Raw genomic sequence first — 11,885 nt, forward strand, 5'->3', positions numbered from 1 at the left:
TGAGACGCTCTAACTAAAACAAAATACCAATCAGGAACTGGATTATAAGATTTTACTAAGATGACCAAAAAAAAAGTTTGAAACACATGGCCCCTGCTGCCAGGCATGAAGAGAACTATGAATTGGTTTGTCGGGGTGTGCGCTCTACTACAGCGCTTGGATATTTTGTACATTTTGACCCTGGCATAAATCCAGATGTTTTTGGAGGAGACACGGTCTACAGTCAAGGACCTAAATTTTATGATGGAAAAAGTAATTGCAAAGAGTGGTGAAAATGCTTATTTACTGGTGAGAGCTTTGGATACGTCTAGGGCATGCGGCAATGTGGAACCAATGTCACCGGGCGCCTTTATGGATCCTCATTGTACTACTTGCTGAATTATAACGAACGTGCAGCTAGAGATTGCACCGTGGCACTGTCTAGAAACAATAGTACATCAATTCCTTCAAAAACATAAACATTCATATCCAATCTAGTGTTTGGTGATGATGCAAAATTGTTGAATCTGCAGGAGGAAGTCCCCATTTGAAGTTTTGTTTTTGAATTTGAATTTACAGGGATTTGTATAGCGCACATATACCATGCGGTTTCTTGGCGCTTGGAGGATGCTGAACCCGTAGCAGAGGAGGCGGAGTTACTGAGGTGGAAAGGCGTGAGAAAATAAAAAGGTCTTAAGAGCCCTACGGAATTCGAGATAAGAGGAAATAGATCTAATGTGAAGGGGGAAGAAATTCCAGTTCTGTATTATTAGTGATCTGTTTATTTTGTAGACCTTAAATAACATTAACATTAACATTTTAGAAAGTATTTGAAATCATGGAAATCTACCAAGGAATAGAAGAAAATGAACCAGTTTGAAGACCAGTTTCACTTCCTTACTCATCATAGGAAACACCTTGCTAGATGGGACTTCTGGCTAGGTTAGAGTAACTCTCAGCAACCTTACCACTCCATACTCAGACTAAAGGTCAGAGTGCACGTTTGGACACTGATGTAAGACCAGATGCCTCTAATACTCGGATGACCTGCAGTATTCAAGGAGACATGTATCGCATGATTAGAAATGTTATCTGTAGATGCTTAAAATGGTTTTCGTTAGAGTGAATATGGAGTCCTGGCATGACAGTCGTGGTCTTTAACTGTTGATCAAAATTAATTTACTTGGAAAGATGCATGAGCTTGACTTCATAGCACCTTGCATGGAAGTGGGTATGACGGCTTAACCCTGCCTACACCTTGCCTCTAGTGAACTCTGTTGGCACCTATTGCAGCAGCGACCTACATAAACAAAACAATTTCAGATTAGTGGTGGGTAAGCACACCTCCTATAGTCTTAAAAACACCCAAGTGGGTGAAGCAGGATTTGATGGTGGGGACACAGGACAGCAGCAACATGGTGTAATGGCTCAGAAGCCAACCATGACCATGTTTTCAAGTTTAGATCCATCTTCCATCAAATTAAAAATAAAAAGCTGCTCCCAGTGGAGGAGTGTGGCTCAATGGTTAGAGCAGAAGACCCTGATGCAGAGTTCTGGCCAGGGACCAGGGTTCGATTCCCGCCTCGGCAGGGTCTCTGGCTCAATTTCCTCAGACCTGTTAATTCTCGCCTTGGTGCCTATTCTAATCACAGGCCCCACGCTGCAACTCTGGGCAATAGCTTGCTTAGCCTCCACACCGGCCCCAACAGCGCTAAGGATGCCTGGCTTCACCCTGGGGGTGCCCAGGAGTGGACACTTCACAGGGAAAGCCAGGAGGGGTTCCACAGCGGTATGAGTATCAGCACCAGGAAGCCGAATAGGCGACACCGCAAGGTGACCATCTGGTGACAGTGCGCTCTATAAGTACCATGACATTTACATTTACATTTACCATAATGAAGTCGCCATCATAATGTGAACATTTGGTGGCTAGACATTCTGCAACCACAGAAAACACTCTTTTGTGTTTGTCAGTGTAACAGCATGCTGATACGACCATATTTTCTGAAAACACAAAAACCCCAAATGGATGCACAATGAACAGATGACTTACTTATGAGGAAGTTTCTAATCTACCCAAACGTGGTGGTATAGCAGTTAATATGCAGCTTGGACTTACAGTTTGCCTGCAGCAGCGAAGATGAACAAGTTGCTTACCTTTGGTAACTCTCTTCCTGGTAGATACTCTAACTGCAGATTCCTCACCTTTTGAAGATTGCCCATGTGTCAGTCCAGACCTGGAAACCTTTTTTTAGCAGGACGTCTGCACACCCGTAGATGGCATCCTGCGGCTTAACCTGGCCTCGTTCCATGGGAGTGACATAGAAAACAGCATTTAGCTGCCACTCGCGCACACTGACGTCAGTACCTTTCTAGGCTGCCCGTGCCCTCAGATGCAGAACCCAACAGCAAATTGGACTTGACTTGTTTTCAGATTGCTGTACTTGGGACCTTTTACATGCAACAGCCCAGTTCACAAAACAGGGAGGATGGGAGGGTCAGTGAGAAATATGTTTAGAATATTTACCAGAAAGAGCATCACGAAATCTAGGTAACTTGTTCTTCTGATACTTTTAAGTATAGATTCCTCACCTTTTGAATAGGTACCAAAGCTGTGCCTCTCAGATGCTGGGTCTGTGAACTGGCTTAAACAAAGAAGACCCGGAGGACCTAGCAGACTGTTTAGACAGTAGTGCTTGGCTAACATTTTGAATAACGCCCATGTAGCAGTCTGGCAAAACTACAGAAAAGGCACTCGGCGTGCCAGTAGAGTTGTAGCAGACTTGTCTCTGGTCACATGTGCCCACAAACCTTCCTGGGTCTGCTTCTTGGGCAGTGCATAGCAGATTTTACTGAGAGATGGTCCTTGTCTGCACTGCCTTGCCCCTCTTCCCTTCAGCAAATCCCATAAGGAACTGATTGTTCACATGATGTTCCCTGGTACAAATGATGTAAAAGGTCAGAGTCCTGGGTTGTCAGGACCATCTTGTCTTGAAAGTAAGTAGTGCATGGCAGGTTGATGAACCGGGCTTGCTGCACCGGGCTTGCTGCTTACTCACTCCACTGCGCTAATGTTATGGAGATAAGGAACACTGTCTTAGGGTGAGAAGCTGTTTTGTACAGCTGTGCAGGGGCTTAAAAAGAGCCCACATCAAGAAGGTGAGGACCAAATTAAGGTCCAACTGAGGCCTGATAAAGGGAATGGGAGGAAACAAATGTTGCAAAACCTTGAAAAACATCAAAACAATGATCTAAGGAGGCTGATGCAGCAACTGCAAAAAAATAAAATGCCAAAAGAGCTGGCGGGGAAACTTTAATTGTGCCACAAGCCAGTATTGTTCGGCTAGGGATAACACAGAAAGCAATAATTAAGGTAACCTGGCTAGAAGTGTCACTAGGAGCAAAGTGCACCTCCCTCCCCCCAACAATTAATCCCATTGACAGGTGTATATTGATTTTGTCAAGGTAGGCCCGGCTTCCAAGATTACATCTACAACCTCGGGAGGGAGATTGAAGGAAGTCAGCTGTTACTGCTTAATATCCAAGCATGGAAGTGAAGATTGTGCAGGCCTGGGTGCATGATCCTGCCCTGCTGCTGCAGCAGAAGATCCTCCCCAGGTGGCAGCCTGATTGGAAAACAGATCCTCACACTGAAGAGTTGTCGATGTCACACTCTCCTGGCCCAAAGCCACTGGCACTAGGATGATTTGGACCCAGTCCTTTCATTCATGATCCTTTAGGTAGCAGCTGTTGAGTTCACCCATCTGGGTGTTTAAAGGCCCCATCAGGTGGTGTACCACCAGGAAGATCCCCTGGTCTTTCAAGGTCCACGACGCAGCTCTGATTATTGCAATACCACATGGCAGGGGTGTCTATAGCACCTGCCCCAGCCTCCCTTTGATGGATGGTGTGAATGCCTTCAACACCAAGTGGATGGCCAAAGTTCAAAAAGGTGATGTGAAGCAAGGACTCCACCAGAGGCAAGATGCCTCAGCTCACCACCTCCCTCAAGTGGCCAGCACATCCAGGAGTGACGCTTCAGTCACCATTGTTAGCTCTGGGTGGAATAAGAAGAGGGGTCTGCCACTGGCCCAACCACCGCCACTGGTCTTTTTCAGTCTCCTCCGAATTTGGATCGTGACCAGAGAGGTTCCAGATATCCCACTACAGATCCCAAATGTACCACCGACCCTGCTTGACCAATGGAATGCATGAAGCCATGAATTACAGCGGCCTCAGAGTTATCCTCACAGATCCGGACTAAAGGTTGGACAGGGGTCTTAACCCAAATGTCCTGGACTTACCATTTCAGGGGAAAGGCACACAACTTTAGTGTCCAGAGTGGCTGAGATGAAGGGCAGCATCTATAAATGCCAACGACCCAGCTCCCATTCGCATTCTTAAACAAGTCGGACCTACAATCTCGCATCTGGCTACCAACCTTATCAATGCCTCCCTTAACCAAGGAGTAGTCCCCCCAAAATGGAAACATGCCATTGTAAAGGCTTTACAAAAAAAACCAGGTATGGACCCTGCAGACCTCACTAACCTCCGCCCAATTTCCCTCCTACCAGGCTTAAGTAAGATTGCGGAGAAGGTAGTCAACCAACAACTGTCTGCCTTTCTTGAAACCAACAACCTTCTCCGACCCACACAGACAGGCTTCCGTCCTGGTCAAGGAACCGAGACAGCCCTTCTTAAAGTGGTTGAGGAGGCCAGATGCATCTTGGATTCAGGGGGATCGGTGTTACTGATCCTCCTGGATCTAAGCGCTGCATTTGACACGGTTGATCACAAAACTCTGATCAAGCGCCTCTCCAGTTTAGGAGTGAGGGGCACAGCCCTTAACTGGCTTTCATCGTTCTTACAAGACAGAACATTCCAGGTCTGCGAAGGGAATGTGCGATCCGACACTCTCCCTCTCCAGTGTGGGGTACCCCAGGGCTCTTCACTGAGCCCTACACTTTTCAACACATACATGGCCCCCCTGGAAGATGTGGTCTCCCCTTTTGGGATAAAAGCCGTCACATATGCTGACGACACCCAAATGATCGTATCATTCTCACTTGAAGAGGATAAGCTCAAAAATCTACATGACTGTCTAGAAGGAATTCACGCTTGGATGACCACCTCAAGGCTCAAACTCAACGGCTCGAAAACTGAGCTCATGCTGCTGGGAAACAAAATTTCATCCCTTCCCTCTGCCATGTGGCCAGCCTGTTTGGGCCCTATCCCACAACCCAAGACTGAATTAAAAAGTCTGGGTTTCTGGCTTGAATATGACCTATCCCTGAAAACGCAAGCAAAAAAAACAGCTGGCACATGTGTGGGGTTACTGCGTTCCGCCAGAAAGATCCTCCCATTACTTCCAGGTCCCTCACAGAAATTGCTAATACAAGGTCTAGTCCTATCAAGACTGGACTATTGCAATGCCCTCTTTTTGGCGGCCCCAGAATCTACGATTAACATCCTTCAAAGAACACAGAATGCTGCGGCCAGGATCCTCACGGGGACCTCCCGTAGAGCTTCAGCCAAACCTGCCCTCAAGGCACTACATTGGCTGCCGATCCGCGAAAGGGTCAAGTTTAAGGCCCTGTGTACCACTCACAAAGCTATGCAAAACCAAGGGCCTTCAATGCTGAAAGCAATGATCTTCCCATATACACCCAACAGGCCCCTACGCTCAGCCCAACATCATTTGGCCACGGTCCACAGAATCAAAAAAGCCAGAACGGGAGGACGCCGCTTCTCGGTCACAGCGGCTACCATCTGGAATGCTCTGCCATCTTATCTTCGTTCTGAAACTAATCTCATGAAATTCAGGAAGCTTCTCAAAACGCATCTGTTTCCTTCATAACTTTCTTCCCTACCACTGGCCTTCCCCCCCAGAGGTTCTGCAATCTTCAGCGCTGGGACGCTCACGGGCAGCCATGCGCTATAGAAAACCCAAATTTCATTTCATTTCATTTCATTTCATAAATGAGTCAAGTGTGAATTTTGCACATTTATAATGAACCTCAATGAAGTGCGGAAGTTTGCCATAGTCTGGAGTTGAGTAGAGACTGCCTGTGTGAGCCTGCCTCCCGCAGCCACTCATCGAGGAAGATTGGAACTCAGACAGCCCAACGTGCTGCAATGCCCACCATCACTTTCGTGAGCACCCAAGTGGCACTGGTGAAGCCAAAGGGGACCACATCAACGCTACCACCCAGTCTCCAAGGTCGAGGGCAGACAAGACTTGGGCCAGGGAAAGCATCTTGAATTTGTCCTTCCAGAGGAAGGCATTGAGAGGGTGAAGGTCTCAAAAATAAAAATAGATGGAGGCTTCCATCGTTTTTTTGGAACCAAAAAGTACTGGGAATAACAACAAAAAAAATGGCCAACTTCAAGACTGGGCTGCACACTGTCCCTATTGTGTAGATTTTCTGTTGGTACCTTGGCCATGAAAGGGCTGGGGGGGGCGGGGGGGGATTGCTGGACTGGCTGGATTACTAGCGACAGAAAGCCCCTACAAGACCCCTACTAGAGCCAATAATTTGCTTATGCGACAGGTGTGGAGGAGACGAAAGGCACAGGAGCTCCAGGACAGATTTTACTTAGTCCCCAAAACCATTTGTTGAATGGCATGTCCATAAGATTGGTCTGGACATCGCCTGAAATTTCAGATGACCTCATCCTGGCATGTCTGCAAAGGACCACACTGGTGCCTATAGCTCTACCAAGCAAGTTTGTGGAATCCAGCCCACACCAAATAGTGAACCTGATTACATCACAGCCATTCTGCATGGCTAATGAAAGGATGACACAAACTTATTATAGAACCATGGATAAGACATGGGCTACTGTGTTTCAAAATGCTTCAGCATAGCGGCCTAAAAAAAGAAACTGGCACTCACCAAGGGAAGGGTGTAGGAAGCTGGCTCATTATGTGATATATCAATAATCTGATATACAGTGTAAAGTGTCCAGGGGTTCCCTTACTAGTGAACAGGGGCTTGCTATGCAATCCCAAAGTGCTCCATTAGTGGGTAGTGTGGTTGAGCCGCCTTCCAAATACACAGAATGATTAATACATGACAACATGACTCAAGAATATATCCACACCAATTTATTAAAAACATAGGAAGTATCTTTATATATGTTTAGGCATTAGAGAAAAATTGTTCAGGTAAGTACGTTTTTAAATATAAATTATTTTCACTTCCAAAAGTGGACACTGCAATTTTTGAGTTATGCAATGTTATCCTATAGAAGGAAGAAGTTTTGCAAACAGGTATAGTACATCGACTTACAGGACCGATCTCCAGGAGTTAAGGTGAGTGGTGGGCAAGGTCCAAGCCAGCACCAACAGATCATCACCAGCAGCACCAGGGTGGCTGGGTCTAGAAAGCAAATCAGCGTCAGGAGCCCAATGCTTTTCAATGGGGATCGGTCTTAGCAGAAAGATGCTGCAGGTTCTGGCTAGGAGGCCAGTCAGGCTGAGATGGGTTCAGGCCTTGCGACGCTCGGGGACACCTTCGTCCTGTTCTCCAAGGCCCAGGAGCGACTGGTGCAGAAGTTGTTTTCCTCTAAGACCTGTGAAATGATGCTGATTACTTGTTTTTCTAACACTTTACCCAAAATGGGTAAATAGTGAAATGAGGCAGAAATTCCCCAAACTAAAGGATCTAGTTGAGGTTTCTTGAGTAGAGGCTTCACAATGGCGTGTTTCCACATCCTATGGACTATCCCGGTGCTCAGCGATAGTGAACGGAGGTCTGCCATTGTGTAGAGAATGGGATCTCCGCCCTGAAGTAAGATGTGAGGGGGAGCAGGATGAAGTGGAGAGCCAGACTTAATATTGCCTAATAATAATAATCGTATATGATCTTTGTCAATTAGCGGGAAAGAACCCAATATAGAAGAACAAGGTGGGTTTGATTGGTCCGGACTAGGGAGTTGGTTTTTCGAGTCCGACCTTGCCTCCCTCACTTCGGGCCATCCACAGGGCTCGTGTGTAGTGAGTTGATAATGTTTTCAACTTTATTGTTGAAGAAAGAGGCTAGCTCATTATGGGCCAGATGTATCAAAGGGTTTTGCCCATTCTGTGTCTATGGGGAAACGTGTTGATACATACTCGGCGCCTGGCAAGATGGCCGCACCTGAGAGAGGCTCTGCCCGGCTAAGCCACGATCTGTCCATGATCCGCACTAAATCCTAGACATCTGCAGTTTCGGAGAGGTGAAAACAGTCATAGAAGCTGTCCTACCTGTATTGCCGGGCTCGCGGGGCTGGAAACGGCGAGTTTCGAAGGAGAGTGAACCGAAGCCTGTGCAGTGCGAAATGGCAGCTCCGGAGGGGCCGTGATGATGGCAGCCTGCGGTTACTGAGACGGAGCAGCGGCGGTGTGCTGAGTGTCGGAGGCGCACTTGGGGACAAAGCGCGAAAAGCTGCTGAGGGGCAGCCGGGAGACGGTGGCAGCTGAGAGGAGTTCCCCTGCCCCTGCTGTGACGGCTCGGCGCCCTGCTGTATATTGAGACTGGTGGAGGAGCGGATGATCTCGGCTGGTCTGTGGCGCCTGGGTCCCTGGTGCCAGTAGCGGTGAGTGGGGCATGGCTGGCGCTGGGCCTGTACTCGTGGAGGCGGGGGTGGCCCTGGTGTAGGCTGGGTCCGGTTCTCGCTGCTGGGTGCTGGGGGCTTGCGGCTTCTGCGGGGAGAAACTACGCAAGGCTGGGGATTATAGAGGCGGCCTGGGCCTTGCGGCCTAGGTGGGATCTCCGAGTGCGGCCTGTTCCGCTGCGACGCTCCTCCGGACTTGAGGCCCTTACCCCCTGGGGTGTCTGCATGGCAGGGCAACTGCTAGATAGCGGCCTGGGGCTGATCACACCGCATCTGGAGACACGTGGACCCTGGGGCCCCCGAGTTTATATACGCTGAAGTGACATAGAGCCTTCATGTTTTGAACCTCTGCTGACGCTGGTGGGGCCCTCCGAGTCCGCATCCTGGACAGTGCTGTCACGTTGGACGGAGGTGTGGTGGCCCTTCCCACATAAACAGCACTATTGATTTAGGCCTCTGGAGCTCGGGGGCTCTGTGTGCTGAGACACTGAACCTAGCTGGGAGGCGCTGCTAAGGACGTTCTCTACTACTGCATGTAACTGACCTGTTGATCGCTTCCCTTGGAGAGCTATTGTTGGTCTCATGTGCAATTGTCCTTGTTTACTGGTGTTGCGGGGAGCGCCATTTTGAGGCCTGTGTCCTTGTGTGATCTGTGATCTGTGGGATATACTGGCTGCTAGGTGAGGAGCAGGGCCCTAGATATATGTGAGAAGTTGGCCTGATATATGATGTTCACTAGTTCTAGTGACCACCTTATATCAGTCCAAACAACCCTTATGGTGATTGGTTGTAAGTCAACCGTATAGACCAGCTATCCTAGTGGTAGCATGGACAAAGCAGTCTTAGGCTAAACTCTTATGACATGTGAAGCCAGCTGTTTTTACCACATATAACCCCTTGGATACCAGATGAAAGGACACCACACAGGTTGTTATGAAAATAAACAGTATATCTATTAATAACACACACCTCTGAACTCTTTATGAGGTCAGAGGGCTAAGCACATGACAATCTCTTAGGAGACGCACAGCGGCCTGACACACTGCTGACCACCAGAAGGAGGTTGTGACGCCCGACCAGCAACCTTCGAAACTGACAGAGCGGAGAGGAGGTAAGCCCCGCAGCGGTTGCATGAAGACACTGGAGCAGCTCGCATTTAAATAGCGAGGGGAGACAGGAGACGCTTGAGGTGCGGAGTAGCAGAGAGGTCGCCGCTGGGACTGTCTGTAGAGCCCCGGGGTGCGAGATGATCTAGGTGTCCCCAAGCACGTCCCGTTTGTGCTGGTGAGTGCGGAGGGGGCTAGGTGTCGGAAAGCACTATCACATCGGCTGAGGCGAAATGCATCCCACAGGAAGAGAGAAGTACCTCTTCTGCAGCACACCGGGTGTAATATAACACGGAACAGTGCTGTGCTGAGAGGAGCGATCTCTGCTTTTCGCCAGCTAGGGACATTCGGCCTTGCAAAACCGATGCCCCGGCTTGGAGCTCAGCTTGAGGTAGCGAGGCACGGCAGGACTGACTGTGGCCACAGGAGAGCGGATGGCCTGGGACACAGGGGATCTGCAGTGCATGGGATCACAGTGCTCTTCTCTTGAAACTGCTGCTTACACAACAAGCTCTTACTAGAGAGCTCCGATACATTGGCCCTTTTTTTGGAGAGAGACAACAGGGTGTAAACCCGTGCTTGGCCACCCGGACACTAGGAAGTGGCCTGGGCCCTGAGAGGGGAGCCATTGGTTGGGGGCAGGAGGCAGAGAGAAACTTAAGGGACTTATACCAGACCACCGGGAGAACCACAGTGCCCTGGTCCAGATAACATACATATCGCAATCCTGAGTGGGATAGCGACCATGGACAAGACGGATAGGACCCAACCAAAGATAACCTTCGAGAACACAAAAAAGCGATCAGACCAAGGAGTGGAGGAACAGCCACTACAGCAGGAGGACTCGGGCGCAACTAGCGGAGTAACAAATGTTGAAGTGCAAGCAGCCTAACACTGTTCGATGAAAACATACAGCTGCACTCATACTCTCACCTCCTAGCTTAAACCCTACACCGGGCTAGGGGCCCGCAAAGTGTTATTTCCCCAAAGCCTCGTCAAACCCCTAAAGAAACTGAAGCACTTTTGAGGATCCTACACCGGGCTAGGGGCCCGCAACGTGTTATTTCCTCTTTGCGCTCCAGTCTCTCCTGCAACAGTGAGTACATTGTTCGTTTCACACCGGGCTAGGGGCCCGCAACGTGTTATTTCCCCTTTGCGCTCCAGTCTCTCCTGCAGCAGTGAGTACATTGTTCGTTTCACCCCTTGTACACCTGACCTCCCAGATTCCTGCCCTCCTATCTATAGTACACCTGGCACCCCAGTTACCCCCCCCTACCTGCAGCGCACCAAGGAGGTACAGATCGTCCTGCCCAGACCCAACCATGAGGAACACACTGCCCCGAAAGGCCCGGCACGCTTCTTGTACGAGTCGAACATGTGCTCATGTTAGATACGTGAGACACGACACGGTAGGGCGTCACCGTAGCTTGTCGAACAGTCAACAAAGAAGTAACGCTAGCCTTTCCACAATCTGTGGCCCAACTCGGGCACTATGACTGCTTTAAACGCTCAAACTCTGCCCTCTAACAAAGCTGGCGCCTCAGCTCCATACCTTCTAGCCCACCTCTAAGCAAGGAAGTGCAGCCTGACTCACGCTATCGGAAAGCAGCGACTGTCCGCCCGATCACATGTTAACGTGATCGACGCTCCCCTGCCTTCCCGTGACCACAGGACACCTCCAGAGCGAAACTTACAGGTACCAGAGCCACCTTCAGCCATCAACATCGCCCTCCCCGCATTCCTCTAGTTGATGCTGGATCGTCTACAATTTGGCTGTCTTCAAGGACTCTCCGGCTCGCGGACAACAGATACAACCTTAGTGAGTCGCGTTACCTAGCGCAATACCGTAACTAAACTATGTACTCTCACGCCCTTCACTACCTTCAGGATGGCTCGAGACCGACCTTCCCCTTCCCCTCAAGTAATATCTACGTACCTGAAACCCCACAGCCGTAACTCCTTCACCATCATCTTCCCCCCCCCCTCCTCTCTACTAAATCGAGACGCTCTTTCAAACAGAAACTTATCCGTCAACATAGGGAAACCCTAATCACAGACATCTACCACTCATCTGCAAATGGTCCGACTAAGATGGACCTTATATTCCATACTGAGAGACCTGATTACTGGATCTCCGTGATCAGAACGCAACTATTTGTCACCAAAACCACATCCACTCCCCCATAGTTGCAAACTTACCAC

This window comes from Lissotriton helveticus, chromosome 12 (assembly GCF_964261635.1).
Source record: "Lissotriton helveticus chromosome 12, aLisHel1.1, whole genome shotgun sequence".
NCBI classification, from domain to species: Eukaryota; Metazoa; Chordata; class Amphibia; order Caudata; family Salamandridae; genus Lissotriton; species Lissotriton helveticus.